Genomic DNA, 13,268 nt, shown 5'->3' on the forward strand with positions numbered 1-13,268 from the left:
GACGTCATCGAAGGCCCTTCAGGCGCTCATTCTTAGGAAGGAAGGCTGCCGGTGAGAACCAGGGCGCGTCCGAGGGTGAGTATATCAATATTTTTTTATTTTAATTCTTTATTTTACACTTAAATATGAATTCCGATACCGATTCCCGATATCTTAAACATATCGGAACTCGGTATCGGAATTCCGATTCCAGATCAAAAGATCGCCGACCTCATGGCCGACCCCACACAGGGGTCGGGTCGGGTTTCATGAAACCCGACTTTGCCAAAAGTCGGCGACTTCTGAATCTGGCCGACCCGTTTCGCTCAACCCTACTGAGGACTATAACTTTTTTATTTTTTCGTTGATAACGTTGTATGGCAGCTAATTTTTTGTGGGAGAAGATGACGTTTTCAGCGGTACCATGGTTATTTATATCCGTCTTTTTGATCGCGTGTTATTCCACTTTTTGTTTGGAGATAGGATAATAAAGTGTCGTTTTTTTGCCACGGTTATTTTTTTTTTAACGGAGTTCACTGAAGGGGTTAACTAGCGGGACAGTTTTATAGGTCGGGTCATTACAGATGCAGCGATACTAAATATGTGTACTTTTATTGTTTTTTTATTATTTAGATAAAGAAATGTATTTATTAGAACAATATTTTTTTTTCTTTATTTAGGTTTTTTTTTTTTTTACACTTGTGAATATTATTTTTTTCACTTTATAACATTGCTCCAGGGGGATCATCACATCATAATGACAGATCGCTGATCTGACACTTTGCTGTGCACTGTGTCAGATCAGCGATCTGACAGGCACAGCAGGGAGGCTTCTTAGCGCCTGCTCTGAGCAGGCGCTTGAAAGCCACCTCCCTGCATGACCCGGAAGGCCCCTCGTGGCCATTTTCAATCCGGGCATACAGGGAGGAGGAGGTAGGAGACCCTCGGAGCAATGTGATCACATCGCTTTGCTCTGAGGGTCTCAGGGAAGCATGCAGGGAGCCCCCTCCCTGCGCGATGCTTCCCTATGTCGCCGGAACGCTGCTATCATGTTTGATCGCAGTGTTCCGAGGGTTAATGTGCCGGGAGTGGTCCGTGACCGCTCCTGGCACCTAGTGCCGGATGTCAGCTGTAATAATCAGCTGACACCTGGCGGCGATCGGCTGTGCTCCCCCCGTGAGCGCAGCCGATCGACTATGATGTACTATCCCATAACTGGGAATTAAGTCCCAGGTCACCTCGACGGGATAGTACATCATATAGGATTAAGGGGTTTAGGATTTCCAGCTACAACAAATAAAGTAGCAATAATGAAAAAATAATACCATTATTATTATCTATTGTCAACAATAGTATCCAATTTTTAATGCAGTTAATTCAGTCTGAGTGAATTCTTTCTAATAAATCTTTTCTTTGAACTGAGAAAAGTGGTTCTCTGCCTCAAAGTTTATATTAAGACAATCAAAATATCATCTATCTGTATAATTCAACAAGAGATCGCAAATTAGAGATAAAATTAAATATAATATATACAATCCTTTGGTTAGCGTCAATTCATAAATTAACATAAAACAAGAACAAGTGAAAGAAGAAGAGAAATGAGATTTTCTGGTCTCAGGATATAAGAACCTTCCAGAAAACTACAGTATATCTGTTTATATAGTAAGAAAAGCTCTAGTAGGATTAAGGCGAGCTCCTGGGATTTAGGCCAAATGAAGTATAGGTTTAGGAGAAGAAAAGTCACAGAGTAACCAGAAATAGGAGGGGGAAAGTCTCTGGACGTGACTTTGCAAGACAAGACTAATGATTGTGTTCACTGAATAACCACTTTACAGCTCTGGCAAATATTAAGAGACCACTGCAAAATGTTCAGTTTGTCTGATTTTTCTCTTTATAGGTATATTTTTGAGTAAAATGTAAATTGTTGTTTTAGTCTATAAACTCTGGTCTATATTTAGTCTATATTATCTTCTCATCAAACAGGTACACACATCATCGTACATCTGCTCTTACTGCTATCAGCAAGACCAGGTGTAGGATGATGAGAGTAGTACTCTTATCAGCCAATGCCTGTGACTGGTGGTAACCTTTTAACTACCAGTCACAGCCACCAGCTCACAAACTGTCAAGGCTACTGTCACTGTCTGTATGACAGTGTGGGAACTGCAACTCTCTGACCGGCGGTAACAAACTTACCGTGCAATCAGATCTAGTGTTTCTCGCATTGTCACACAGATGATAGTGTGGGAAACACCCGATGCTCGGGCCCCCCATTCATTTACGATATTGTAGTATTCTGGTACTCAAACAAAATGGGTCACCGTACCCGAACAGTCAGGGTTTGCCCAACTCTACTAAGGATGAATAGGGTCTGGGAAAGCTAAAAATGCTAAGGATGGATAGTGTCTAAAGAAGTTAAATATGCCAAAGGTGGATAGGGTCTAAAATGCCATGCTTGAATGGCATCTACAAAATGTAAAAATTCCAAGGATTGATAAAATCTAGAGAAGATAAAAATGCAAAATGTGGATAGGGTCTATCAAATGTAAAAATGCCAGTGGTGGATAGGGTCTAGGGAAGGTAAAAATGCCAGGGGTAGATAGGGTTTATGGAAGCTAAAAATGGCAATGATGGATGGAGTGTAGGAAAAGTAAAAATGCCGATGGTGGATAGGGTCCTGGGAAGATAAAAATGCGAAGGCTAGATAGGGTCTTCAGTAGGTAAGAATGTTAAGGGTCGACTGGGTTTAAGGAAGGTAAAAAAGCCACAGCTTGAGTTTCAACTTTAGCAAAACTGGCAAGCTCAAGGTACAATGCGGCAATGCTTAATCTCTAAGGCACAACTTTATATTGAATAGATAAATGCAAATTCTTAGAAAATGTGATTTCTTATAATAAATGTAATTGTTTAATATAATCTTACCTTAACTCTATTATAAAGCCTTGGAGTTTGCCAAGTTTAAAAAGTATGCAATCGTTGTATCATAGAAATAACACGTCTTTACTCACCATGATTGATTAAAGAAATACAAACTGAAAATCGCCACTTTATGCGCTTCAATTATTTATGAAACAAATAAATTAAAAGCGATAAGTTGGCAAATCATACTTTATAGTAAAAAAAACATGTCATTCCATTAGATAAATACTAAGGCATGAAAATACATTACACACAAATAAATATCACAGCGCCTTTAAACAGAGTCGGTGAACGCATCATTTGACAATTTATACGCTACTTGAGCAAGTACCATTGCAGAATTATGTAAAAATATGTGCAGCTGTTGTAACATTTGGTCTCCTTGGATTATTGCATCATAAAGCTACAGATAAACTGAATTATTTACTTGCACTATATGAAGGCCTGGAACAATAGAATAAAACCTACCTGTTCTGGATTGGCGTGGACCATAATATTTTCATATTTTTACATAAACACTATGGTGCAATATTACGTCGCCTGAAGTTCTTCTTGGACATTTTAACAATGCAACAAAAACAGTAATTAGTAGTGTTTTCAGTTCCTGGAATTTGTGATATTTGTATAATGCCCCTATTTTACTGACTGATAGTCTTATCAAAGTGCATTAAGTTATTAAAGAGAGCTAACAGGGAAATAATTATAGCGGCTGCAGTCACACCTGTCCCTGGAGCCTTTGGCACATAGGAGAAAACCAATACTATCGAAGACCCATGGTAGTTGGAGGCCATGTTGGAAATTTTGTATTGGGTCCCATGATCTTTTCATGATGACATTGACTACCAATATCATATTACATTAATATATTACAAATTGAACAATATGGTGCTGTCAAACAATATCTCTATTTTAAGAGAAGTTTTAAGAAAAAAACTACAAGCTTTCAATCTTTGCACTCCATCATTGGTAATTCAAGAGCAGCAGAGCCACTATGAAAACTTACACCATAAGCCTCCCATCTGGGTTGAATTACTGGTGGTGTAGTGTACGCATGCACACAATCGAGACATATGTACTTATATGTAATATGGCACAATCTATAATATAACGCTGGGAGCGTCACTCTGTCCGAAGCCTTTATAGACTGCGCAAGCGCAAGCGCCGGCGCAGTCTGGGCCTCACAGAGTGACGCTCCCAGGAGATCGCGGTATGCGTTAACACTGAACGTACACCGCGATCTCCAACAGAGAAGCAGGGACTGCCAGGAGGGTGAGTATCGGCTATATTCACCTGTCTTCCGTTCCACCGCTGTGTGCCGCCATCTTCCCGATCCTCGGCCTGTGACCTTCAGTTCTGAGGGTGCGATGACGCGCTTAATGCGCGCCAGCGCCGCCCTCTGACTGACCAGTCACAGCCAGAGGACCGGGAAGATGGCGGCGCCCAGCGGTGGAACGGAGGACAGGTGAATATAGTAAGTGCTGGGGGGCCTGAGCTGGTGGCGATACCGGCACCTGACCCCCACAGCGCGCCGGTGTCCCCGCCTGCTCAGGCCCCCCAGCACTCGGTGCCGAGCGGGTCAGAGGCAGCAGGGCTGAGCGGGTCAGAGGCAGTATGGGGACGCAGGATGGAGCAGCACATGACAGGATGGGGACGCAGGATGGAGCAGCACATGACAGGATGGGGACGCAGGATGGAGCAGCACATGACAGGATGGGGACGCAGGATGGGAGCAGCACATGACAGGATGGGGACGCAGGATGGGTGCAGCGCATGACAGGATGGGGACGCAGGATGGAGCAGCACATGACAGGATGGGGACGCAGGATGAGAGCAGCGCATGACAGGATGGGGACGCAGGATGGGTGCAGCACTTGACAGGATGGGGACGCAGGATGGGTGCAGCACATGACAGGATGGGGATGCAGGATGGGTGCAGCACATGACAGGATGGGGACGCAGGATGGGTGCAGCACATGACAGGATGGGGACGCAGGATGGGTGCAGCACATGACAGGATGGGGACGCAGGATGGGTGCAGCGCATGACAGGATGGGGACGCAGGATGGAGCAGCACATGACAGGATGGGGACGCAGGATGGAGCAGCACATGACAGGATGGGGACGCAGGATGGAGCAGCACATGACAGGATGGGGACGCAGGATGGGAGCAGCACATGACAGGATGGGGACGCAGGATGGGTGCAGCGCATGACAGGATGGGGACGCAGGATGGGAGCAGCACATGACAGGATGGGGATGCAGGATGGGTGCAGCACATGACAGGATGGGGGCGCAGGATGGAGCAGCACATGACAGGATGGGGACGCAGGATGAAGCAGCACATACCAGGATGGAGACCATATACCAATATAAATGCTCGCCACCCGGGCGTAGAATGGGTTCAATAGCTAGTAGTTAATAAACTGATTAGCAGCGTTAGTTACTCAATGTCAATAGTTTTAATTTATTTTTTCACTAAGGATCATCTAGGAACCCAATGTTACCCTTGCCATATTGTGTGTATCACCAATTTTATTAACATGTAATAAAAATTTTATTAAAAACTTTGTGTAAGATCAAAGTTTGGCAATTTGGTTCCTTTGGATTATAGTTATTTTAGTATATGAATGCCATATCACCCTCTTTAGGTCCACTATATATGTCTTCGTGACTGGTTGACAAACTTAGATTACTAAACCGGGAACAGTAGGACATAGAAGCACAGAAACAAAAAAGAAATAATGAATAGTATGTTGGTAGAACTACACATGCCCTACACTGTCACCTTAATAATTACTCCAATTGAAGCGGTGTCACGGGAACTCCCCAATAAACTGGAGATTCAGAAAAGGAAAGAACTCTACATATTTTATATATCCTTTAACATAAATAATTTTAACATTTATAAACCTAACTCTCAGGCTGGTAAATCTTAACACATGTTTACACATTATTTTTCCCATTTATCCTTATACTGTATGTATTTGATATGAATTAATATGCACCATTTATTCCTTAGAATTGTACAAACTTTTTAATTATTTTAATATTTACTGTTAGTTATGACAGAATTGAATTCTATGCAAGTCTAAATGACTTTAAATGCCTTATTTTCATATGTATACCAAAGAAACACGCATATATTTTTACTAGATGGTGGCCCGATTCTAACGCATCGGGTATTCTAGAATATGCATGTCCACGTAGTATATTGCACAGCCCATGAAGTATATTGCCCAGCCACGTAGTATATTGCCCAACCATGTAGTATATTGCCCAGCCACGTAGTACGGTATATTGCCCAGCCACAAAGTATATTGCCCAGCCACGTAGTATATTGCCCAGCGACGTAGTATATTGCCCAGCGACGTAGTATATTGCCCAGCCACATAGTATATTGCCCAGCCACGTAGTATATTGCCCAGTCACATAGTATATTGCCCAGCCATGTAATATATTGCCCAGTCACATAGTATATTGCCCAGTTACATAGTATATTGCCCAGTCACATGGTATATTGCCCAGTCACGTAGTATATTGCCCAGTGACGTAGTTTATTGCCCAGCGATGTAGTATACTGTCCAGCTACGTAGTATATTGCACAGCGACATAGTATACAGCACAGAGCCACGTAGTATACAGCACAGACACGTAGCATACTGCCCAGTCACGTAGTATATTGCCCAGCCACGTAGTATATTGCCCAGCCACGTATGTAACAGGTTAAAAAAGACTTAAAATAAAAAATAAACATATACTCACCTTCCGAGGGCCTCTTGTAGTCCTGGCACCTGTGTGTGGTGCACGCGGCAGCTTCCAGTCTCAGGGTTAGTATGAGCGCAGGACCTGTGATGACTGTTGTGAATTCTGTGGTCAAGCTCCCTCCTGTGGTCATGAGTGGTACTTCGGCTGATTCTGTCTTTGGGCTTTCGTGGGTGGATGTGAGTGGTACTGCGGCTTCTGAGTTTCCCTCCTCAGGTGATGAAGTTAAGTCGTTAGGTGCTGCTCTATTTAACTCCACCTAGTGCTTTGATCCTGGCCTCCAGTCAATGTTCCAGTATTGGTCTTGCTTTCTCCTGGCTCGTTCCTGTGGCCTGTCTGCCCAGCATAAGCTAAGTTCTGCTTGTGTTACTTTTGTTGCTATATTTTCTGTCCAGCTTGCTATTTTGGTTTTTCTTGCTTGCTGGAAGCTCTGAGACGCAGAGGGAGCACCTCCGTACCGTTAGTCGGTGCGGAGGGTCTTTTTGCCCCTCTGCGTGGTTGTTTGTAGGTTTTTGTGTTGACCGCAAAGCTCTCTGTCCTATCCTCGGTCTATTCAGTAAGTCGGGCCTCACTTTGCTAAATTCTATTTCATCTCTGTGTTTGTATTTTCATCTTGACTCACAGTCATTATATGTGGGGGGCTGCCTTTTCCTTTGGGGAATTTCTCTGAGGCAAGGTAGGCTTATTTTTCTGTCTTCAGGGCTAGCTAGTTTCTCAGGCTGTGCCGAGTTGCATAGGGAGCGTTAGGCGCAATCCACGGCTACCTCTAGTGTGGTATGATAGGATTAGGGATTGCGGTCAGCAGAGTTCCCACGTCTCAGAGCTTGTCCTATTTTATTTGTAACTATCAGGTCACTTGTGTGCTCTTAACCACCAGGTCCATTGTGGTTCTGAATTACCTAATCACAACAGTACTGGAGGCCAAAAGTACTAATGCATCTCAATAGAGGGAAAAAAGAAGTTCTGAGACCTTTTTTTTTTTTTTGCACTGTGTTTTGCCTTTTTTTTCCCCCTAGACATTTGGGTGGTTCAGGACTCAGGTGTAGTGATGGACTTTAAAGGTCTGTCTTCATGTGTGGATCATCTCAGTGCAAGAGTACAAATTATTCAAGACTTTGTGGCTCAGAATTCTATGTTAGAACCAAGAATTCCTATTCCTGATTTGTTTTCTGGAGATAGAGCTAAATTTCTGAGTTTCAAAAATAATTGCAAACTGTTTCTGGCTTTGAAACCTCGCTCCTCTGGTGACCCAGTTCAACAAGTTAAGATTATTATTTCTTTGTTACGTGGTGACCCTCAAGACTAAGCATTTTCCCTTGCGCCAGGAGATCCTGCATTATGTAATATTGATGCGTTTTTTCTGGCGCTCGGATTACTGTACGATGAACCTAATTCAGTGGATCAGGCAGAGAAAAAATTGCTGGCTCTGTGTCAGGGTCAGGATGAGATTGAGATTTATTGTCAGAAGTTTAGAAAGTGGTCCGTGCTCACTCAATGGAATGAATGTGCGCTGGCAGCTATTTTCAGAGAGGGTCTCTCTGAAGCCCTTAAGGATGTCATGGTGGGATTTCCTATGTCTGCTGGTCTGAATGAGTCTATGTCTTTGGCCATTCAGATCGGTCGACGCTTGCGTGAGCGTAAATCTGTGCACCATTTGGCGGTATTATCTGAGCATAAACCTGAGCCTATGCAGTGCGATAGGACTTTGACCAGAGTAGAAAGGCAGGAACACAGACGTCGGAATGGGCTGTGTTTCTACTGTGGTGATTCCACTCATGCTATCTCTGATTGTCCTAAGCGCACTAAGCGGTTCGCTAAGTCTGCCACCATTGGTACGGTACAGTCGAAATTTCTTTTGTCCGTTACTTTGATCTGCTCTTTGTCTTCCTACTCTGTCATGGCATTTGTGGATTCAGGCGCAGCCCTGAATTTGATGGACTTGGAGTTTGCTAGGCGCTGTAGGTTTGTCTTGAAGCCCTTGCAGTGTCTTATTCCATTGAGAGGAATTGATGCTACGCCTTTGGCCGAGAATAAGCCTCAGTATTGGACCCAGCTGACCATGTGCATGGCTCCTGCGCACCAGGAGAATATTCGCTTTCTGGTGTTCCATAATTTGCATGATGTGGTCGTGTTGGGGTTGCCATGGCTACAAGTCCATAACCCAGTATTAGATTGGAAATCAATGTCTGTGTCCAGCTGGGGTTGTCAGGGGGTACATGGTGATGTTCCATTTCAGTCTATCTCATCATCCACCCCTTCTGAGCTCCCAGAGTTCTTGTCTGATTACCGGGATGTATTCGATGAGCCCAAGTCCAATGCCCTACCTCCGCATAGGGATTGTGATTGTGCTATCGATTTGATTCCTGGTAGCAAGTTTCCTAAGGGTCGACTGTTTAATTTATCTGTACCTGAGCACGTCGCTATGCGGAGTTACGTAAAAGAATCCTTGGAGAAGGGTCATATTCGCCCGTCATCGTCGCCATTGGGAGCAGGGTTCTTTTTGTGGCCAAGAAGGATGGTTCACTGAGACCTTGTATTGATTACCGCCTTCTAAATAAAATCACGGTCAAATTTCAGTACCCCTTGCCGCTGCTATCTGATTTGTTTGCTCGGATTAAGGGGGCTAGTTGGTTCACCAAGATAGATCTTCGTGGTGCATATAATCTTGTGCGTATTAAACGGGGCGATGAATGGAAAACTGCATTTAATACGCCCGAGGGCCATTTTGAGTACCTAGTTATGCCATTCGGACTTGCCAATGCTCCATCGGTATTTCAGTCCTTTATGCATGACATCTTCCGAGAATACCTGGATAAATTCCTGATTGTATACTTGGATGATATTTTGGTCTTCTCGGATGATTGAGAGTCTCATGTGAAGCAGGTCAGAATGGTGTTCCAGGTCCTGCGTGCTAATTCTTTGTTTGTGAAGGGATCAAAGTGTCTCTTTTGTGTTCAGAAGCTTTCATTTTTGGGGTTCATTTTTTCCCCTTCTACTATCGAGATGGACCCTGTTAAGGTACAGGCCATTTATGATTGGACTCAGCCGACATCTCTGAAGAGTCTGCAAAAGTTCCTGGGCTTTGCTAATTTCTATCGTCGCTTCATCTGTAATTTTTCCAGTATTGCTAAACCATTGACCGATTTGACCAAGAAGGGTGCTGATGTGGTCAATTGGTCTTCTACTGCTGTGGAAGCTTTTCAAGAGTTAAAGCGTCGTTTTTCTTCTGCCCCTGTGTTGTGTCAACAAGATGTTTCGCTTCCGTTCCAGGTCGAGGTTGATGCTTCTGAAATTGGAGCGGGGGCTGTTTTGTCGCAATGAGGTTCTGATTGCTCGGTGATGAAGCCATGCGCCTTCTTTTCCAGGAAGTTTTCGCCTGCTGAGCGAAATTATGATGTTGGTAATCGAGAGTTGCTGGCCATGAAGTGGGCATTCGAAGAGTGGCGTCATTGGCTTGAAGGAGCTAAGCATCGCGTGGTGGTCTTGACTGATCACAAGAACTTGACTTATCTCGAGTCTGCCAAACGGTTGAATCCTAGACAGGCTCGTTGGTCGCTGTTTTTCTCCCGTTTTGACTTTGTGGTTTCGTACCTTCCGGGCTCTAAAAATGTGAAGGCGGATGCCCTGTCTAGGAGTTTTGTGCCCGACTCTAAGGGTTTGCCTGAGCCGGAGGGTATTCTCAAAGAGGGAGTAATTGTGTCTGCCATCTCCCCTGATTTGTGGCGGGTGCTGCAAAAATTTCAGGCTAATAAACCTGATCGTTGCTCAGCGGAGAAACTCTTTGTCCCAGATAGGTGGACGAATAAGGTTATCTCTGAGGTTCATTGTTCGTTGTTGGCTGGTCATCCTGGAATCTTTGGTACCAGAGATTTAGTGGCTAGATCCTTTTGGTGGCAGTCTCTGTCGCGGGATGTGCGTTCTTTTGTGCAGTCCTGTGGGATTTGTGCTCGGGCTAAGCCCTGCTGTTCTCGTGCCAGTGGGTTGCTTTTGCCCTTGCCGGTCCCGAAGAGGCCTTGGACACATATCTCTATGGATTTTATTTCGGATCTCCCCGTCTCTCAAAAAATGTCTGTCATTTGGGTGGTATGTGATCGCTTCTCTAAGATGGTCCATTTGGTACCCTTGTCTAAATTACCTTCCTCCTCTGATTTGGTGCCATTGTTCTTCCAGCATGTGGTTCGTTTACATGGCATTCCAGAGAACATCGTTTCTGACAGAGGTTCCCAGTTTGTTTCGAGGTTTTGGCGAGCCTTTTGTGCTAGGATGGGCATTGATTTGTCTTTTTCCTCGGCTTTCCATCCTCAGACAAATGGCCAGACTGAACGAACCAATCAGACCTTGGAAACATATCTGAGATGCTTTGTTTCCGCTGATCAGGATGATTGGGTGTCCTTTTTGCCGTTGGCTGAGTTCGCCCTTAATAATCGGGCCAGCTCGGCTACCTTGGTTTCACCGTTTTTCTGCAATTCTGGGTTCCATCCTCGTTTCTCTTCAGGGCAGGTTGAGTCTTCGGACTGTCCTGGTGTGGATACTGTGGTGGACAGGTTGCAGCAGATTTGGACTCATGTAGTGGACAATTTGACCTTGTCCCAGGAGAAGGCTCAACGTTTCGCTAATCGCAGACGCTGTGTGGGTCCCCGACTTCGTGTTGGGGATTTGGTTTGGTTGTCATCTCGTTATATTCCTATGAAGGTTTCCTCTCCTAAATTTAAGCCTCGTTTCATTGGTCCGTATAGGATTTCTGAGGTTCTTAATCCTGTGTCTTTTCGTTTGACCCTTCCAGATTCTTTTTCCATCCATAACGTATTCCATAGGTCGTTGTTGCGGAGATACGTGGCACCTATGGTTCCATCTGTTGATCCTCCTGCCCCGGTTTTGGTGGAGGGGGAGTTGGAGTATATAGTGGAGAAGATTTTGGATTCTCGTGTTTCGAGACGGAAACTCCAGTATCTGGTTAAGTGGAAGGGTTATGGTCAGGAAGATAATTCCTGGGTCTTTGCCTCTGATGTCCATGCTGCTGATCTTGTTCGTGCCTTTCATATGGCTCATCCTGGTCGGCCTGGGGGCTCTGGTGAGGGTTCGGTGACCCCTCCTCAAGGGGGGGGTACTGTTGTGAATTCTGTGGTCAAGCTCCCTCCTGTGGTCATGAGTGGTACTTCGGCTGATTCTGTCTTTGGGCTTTCGTGGGTGGGTGTGAGTGGTACTGCGGCTTCTGAGTTTCCCTCCTCAGGTGATGAGGTTAAGTCGTTAGGTGCTGCTCTATTTAACTCCACCTAGTGCTTTGATCCTGGCCTCCAGTCAATGTTCCAGTATTGGTCTTGCTTTCTCCTGGCTCGTTCCTGTTGCCTGTCTGCCCAGCATAAGCTAAGTTTTGCTTGTGTTACTTTTGTTGCTATATTTTCTGTCCAGCTTGCTATTTTGGTTTTTCTTGCTTGCTGGAAGCTCTGAGACGCAGAGGGAGCACCTCCGTACCGTTAGTCGGTGCGGAGGGTCTTTTTGCCCCTCTGCGTGGTTGTTTGTAGGTTTTTGTGTTGACCGCAAAGCTCTCTTTCCTATCCTCGGTCTATTCAGTAAGTCGGGCCTCACTTTGCTAAATTCTATTTCATCTCTGTGTTTGTATTTTCATCTTGACTCACAGTTATTATATGTGGGGGGCTGCCTTTTCCTTTGGGGAATTTCTCTGAGGCAAGGTAGGCTTATTTTTCTGTCTTCAGGGCAAGCTAGTTTCTCAGGCTGTGCCGAGTTGCATAGGGAGCGTTAGGCGCAATCCACGGCTACCTCTAGTGTGGTATGATAGGATTAGGGATTGCGGTCAGCAGAGTTCCCACGTCTCAGAGCTTGTCCTATTTTATTTGTAACTATCAGGTCACTTGTGTGCTCTTAACCACCAGGTCCATTGTGGTTCTGAATTACCTAATCACAACAGATGACATCGCGGTCACATGACCGTGACGTCATGGCAGATCCTTCTCGCATAGCATACTTAGCACCAGAACCTGCCGCTTGCACTGCCGAGGACAGCACCACGTCGGAGGGTGAGAATAACTTTTTTATTATTATTATTATTATTTGTAACATTAGATCTTTTTACTATTGATGCTGCATACGCAGCATCAATAGTAAAAAGTTGGTCACACAGGGTTAATAGCTGCATTAATGGAGTGCGTTACACCGTGGTCCATTAACGCTGGCATTATCCCTGTGTGAGGGCTGACTTTTTGGGGAATATGGAGCGGGCACTGACTGCGGGGAGGAAGGAGTGGCCATTTTGCCGGGGGACTGTGCCCATCACTGATTGGTCGTGGCAATGGTCGTGGGCGTTTTGCCATGATGACCAATCAGCGACTTGGACTTCCATGACAGACAGAGGCCGCGACCAATGAATATCCGTTACAGACGGAAGTGACCCTTAGACAATTATATAGTAGATAGTGATACTACTACCCATTTATATTTGTCTTATATTAATTTCTATTTTTATTTTGTTTCACAGCTTCAAAATTTTGTTTTCTTGTCAATTCAGTTTCTGCTATCTACCACTACTTCTCCCCATACAGTGGTCTTGTATGTCTTCCATTTTCTTATTATTGCTCCCACAGTTGATTTCA

The sequence above is a fragment of the Ranitomeya imitator genome, chromosome 2 (genome assembly GCF_032444005.1).
Source record: "Ranitomeya imitator isolate aRanImi1 chromosome 2, aRanImi1.pri, whole genome shotgun sequence".
Taxonomy (NCBI): Eukaryota; Metazoa; Chordata; class Amphibia; order Anura; family Dendrobatidae; genus Ranitomeya; species Ranitomeya imitator.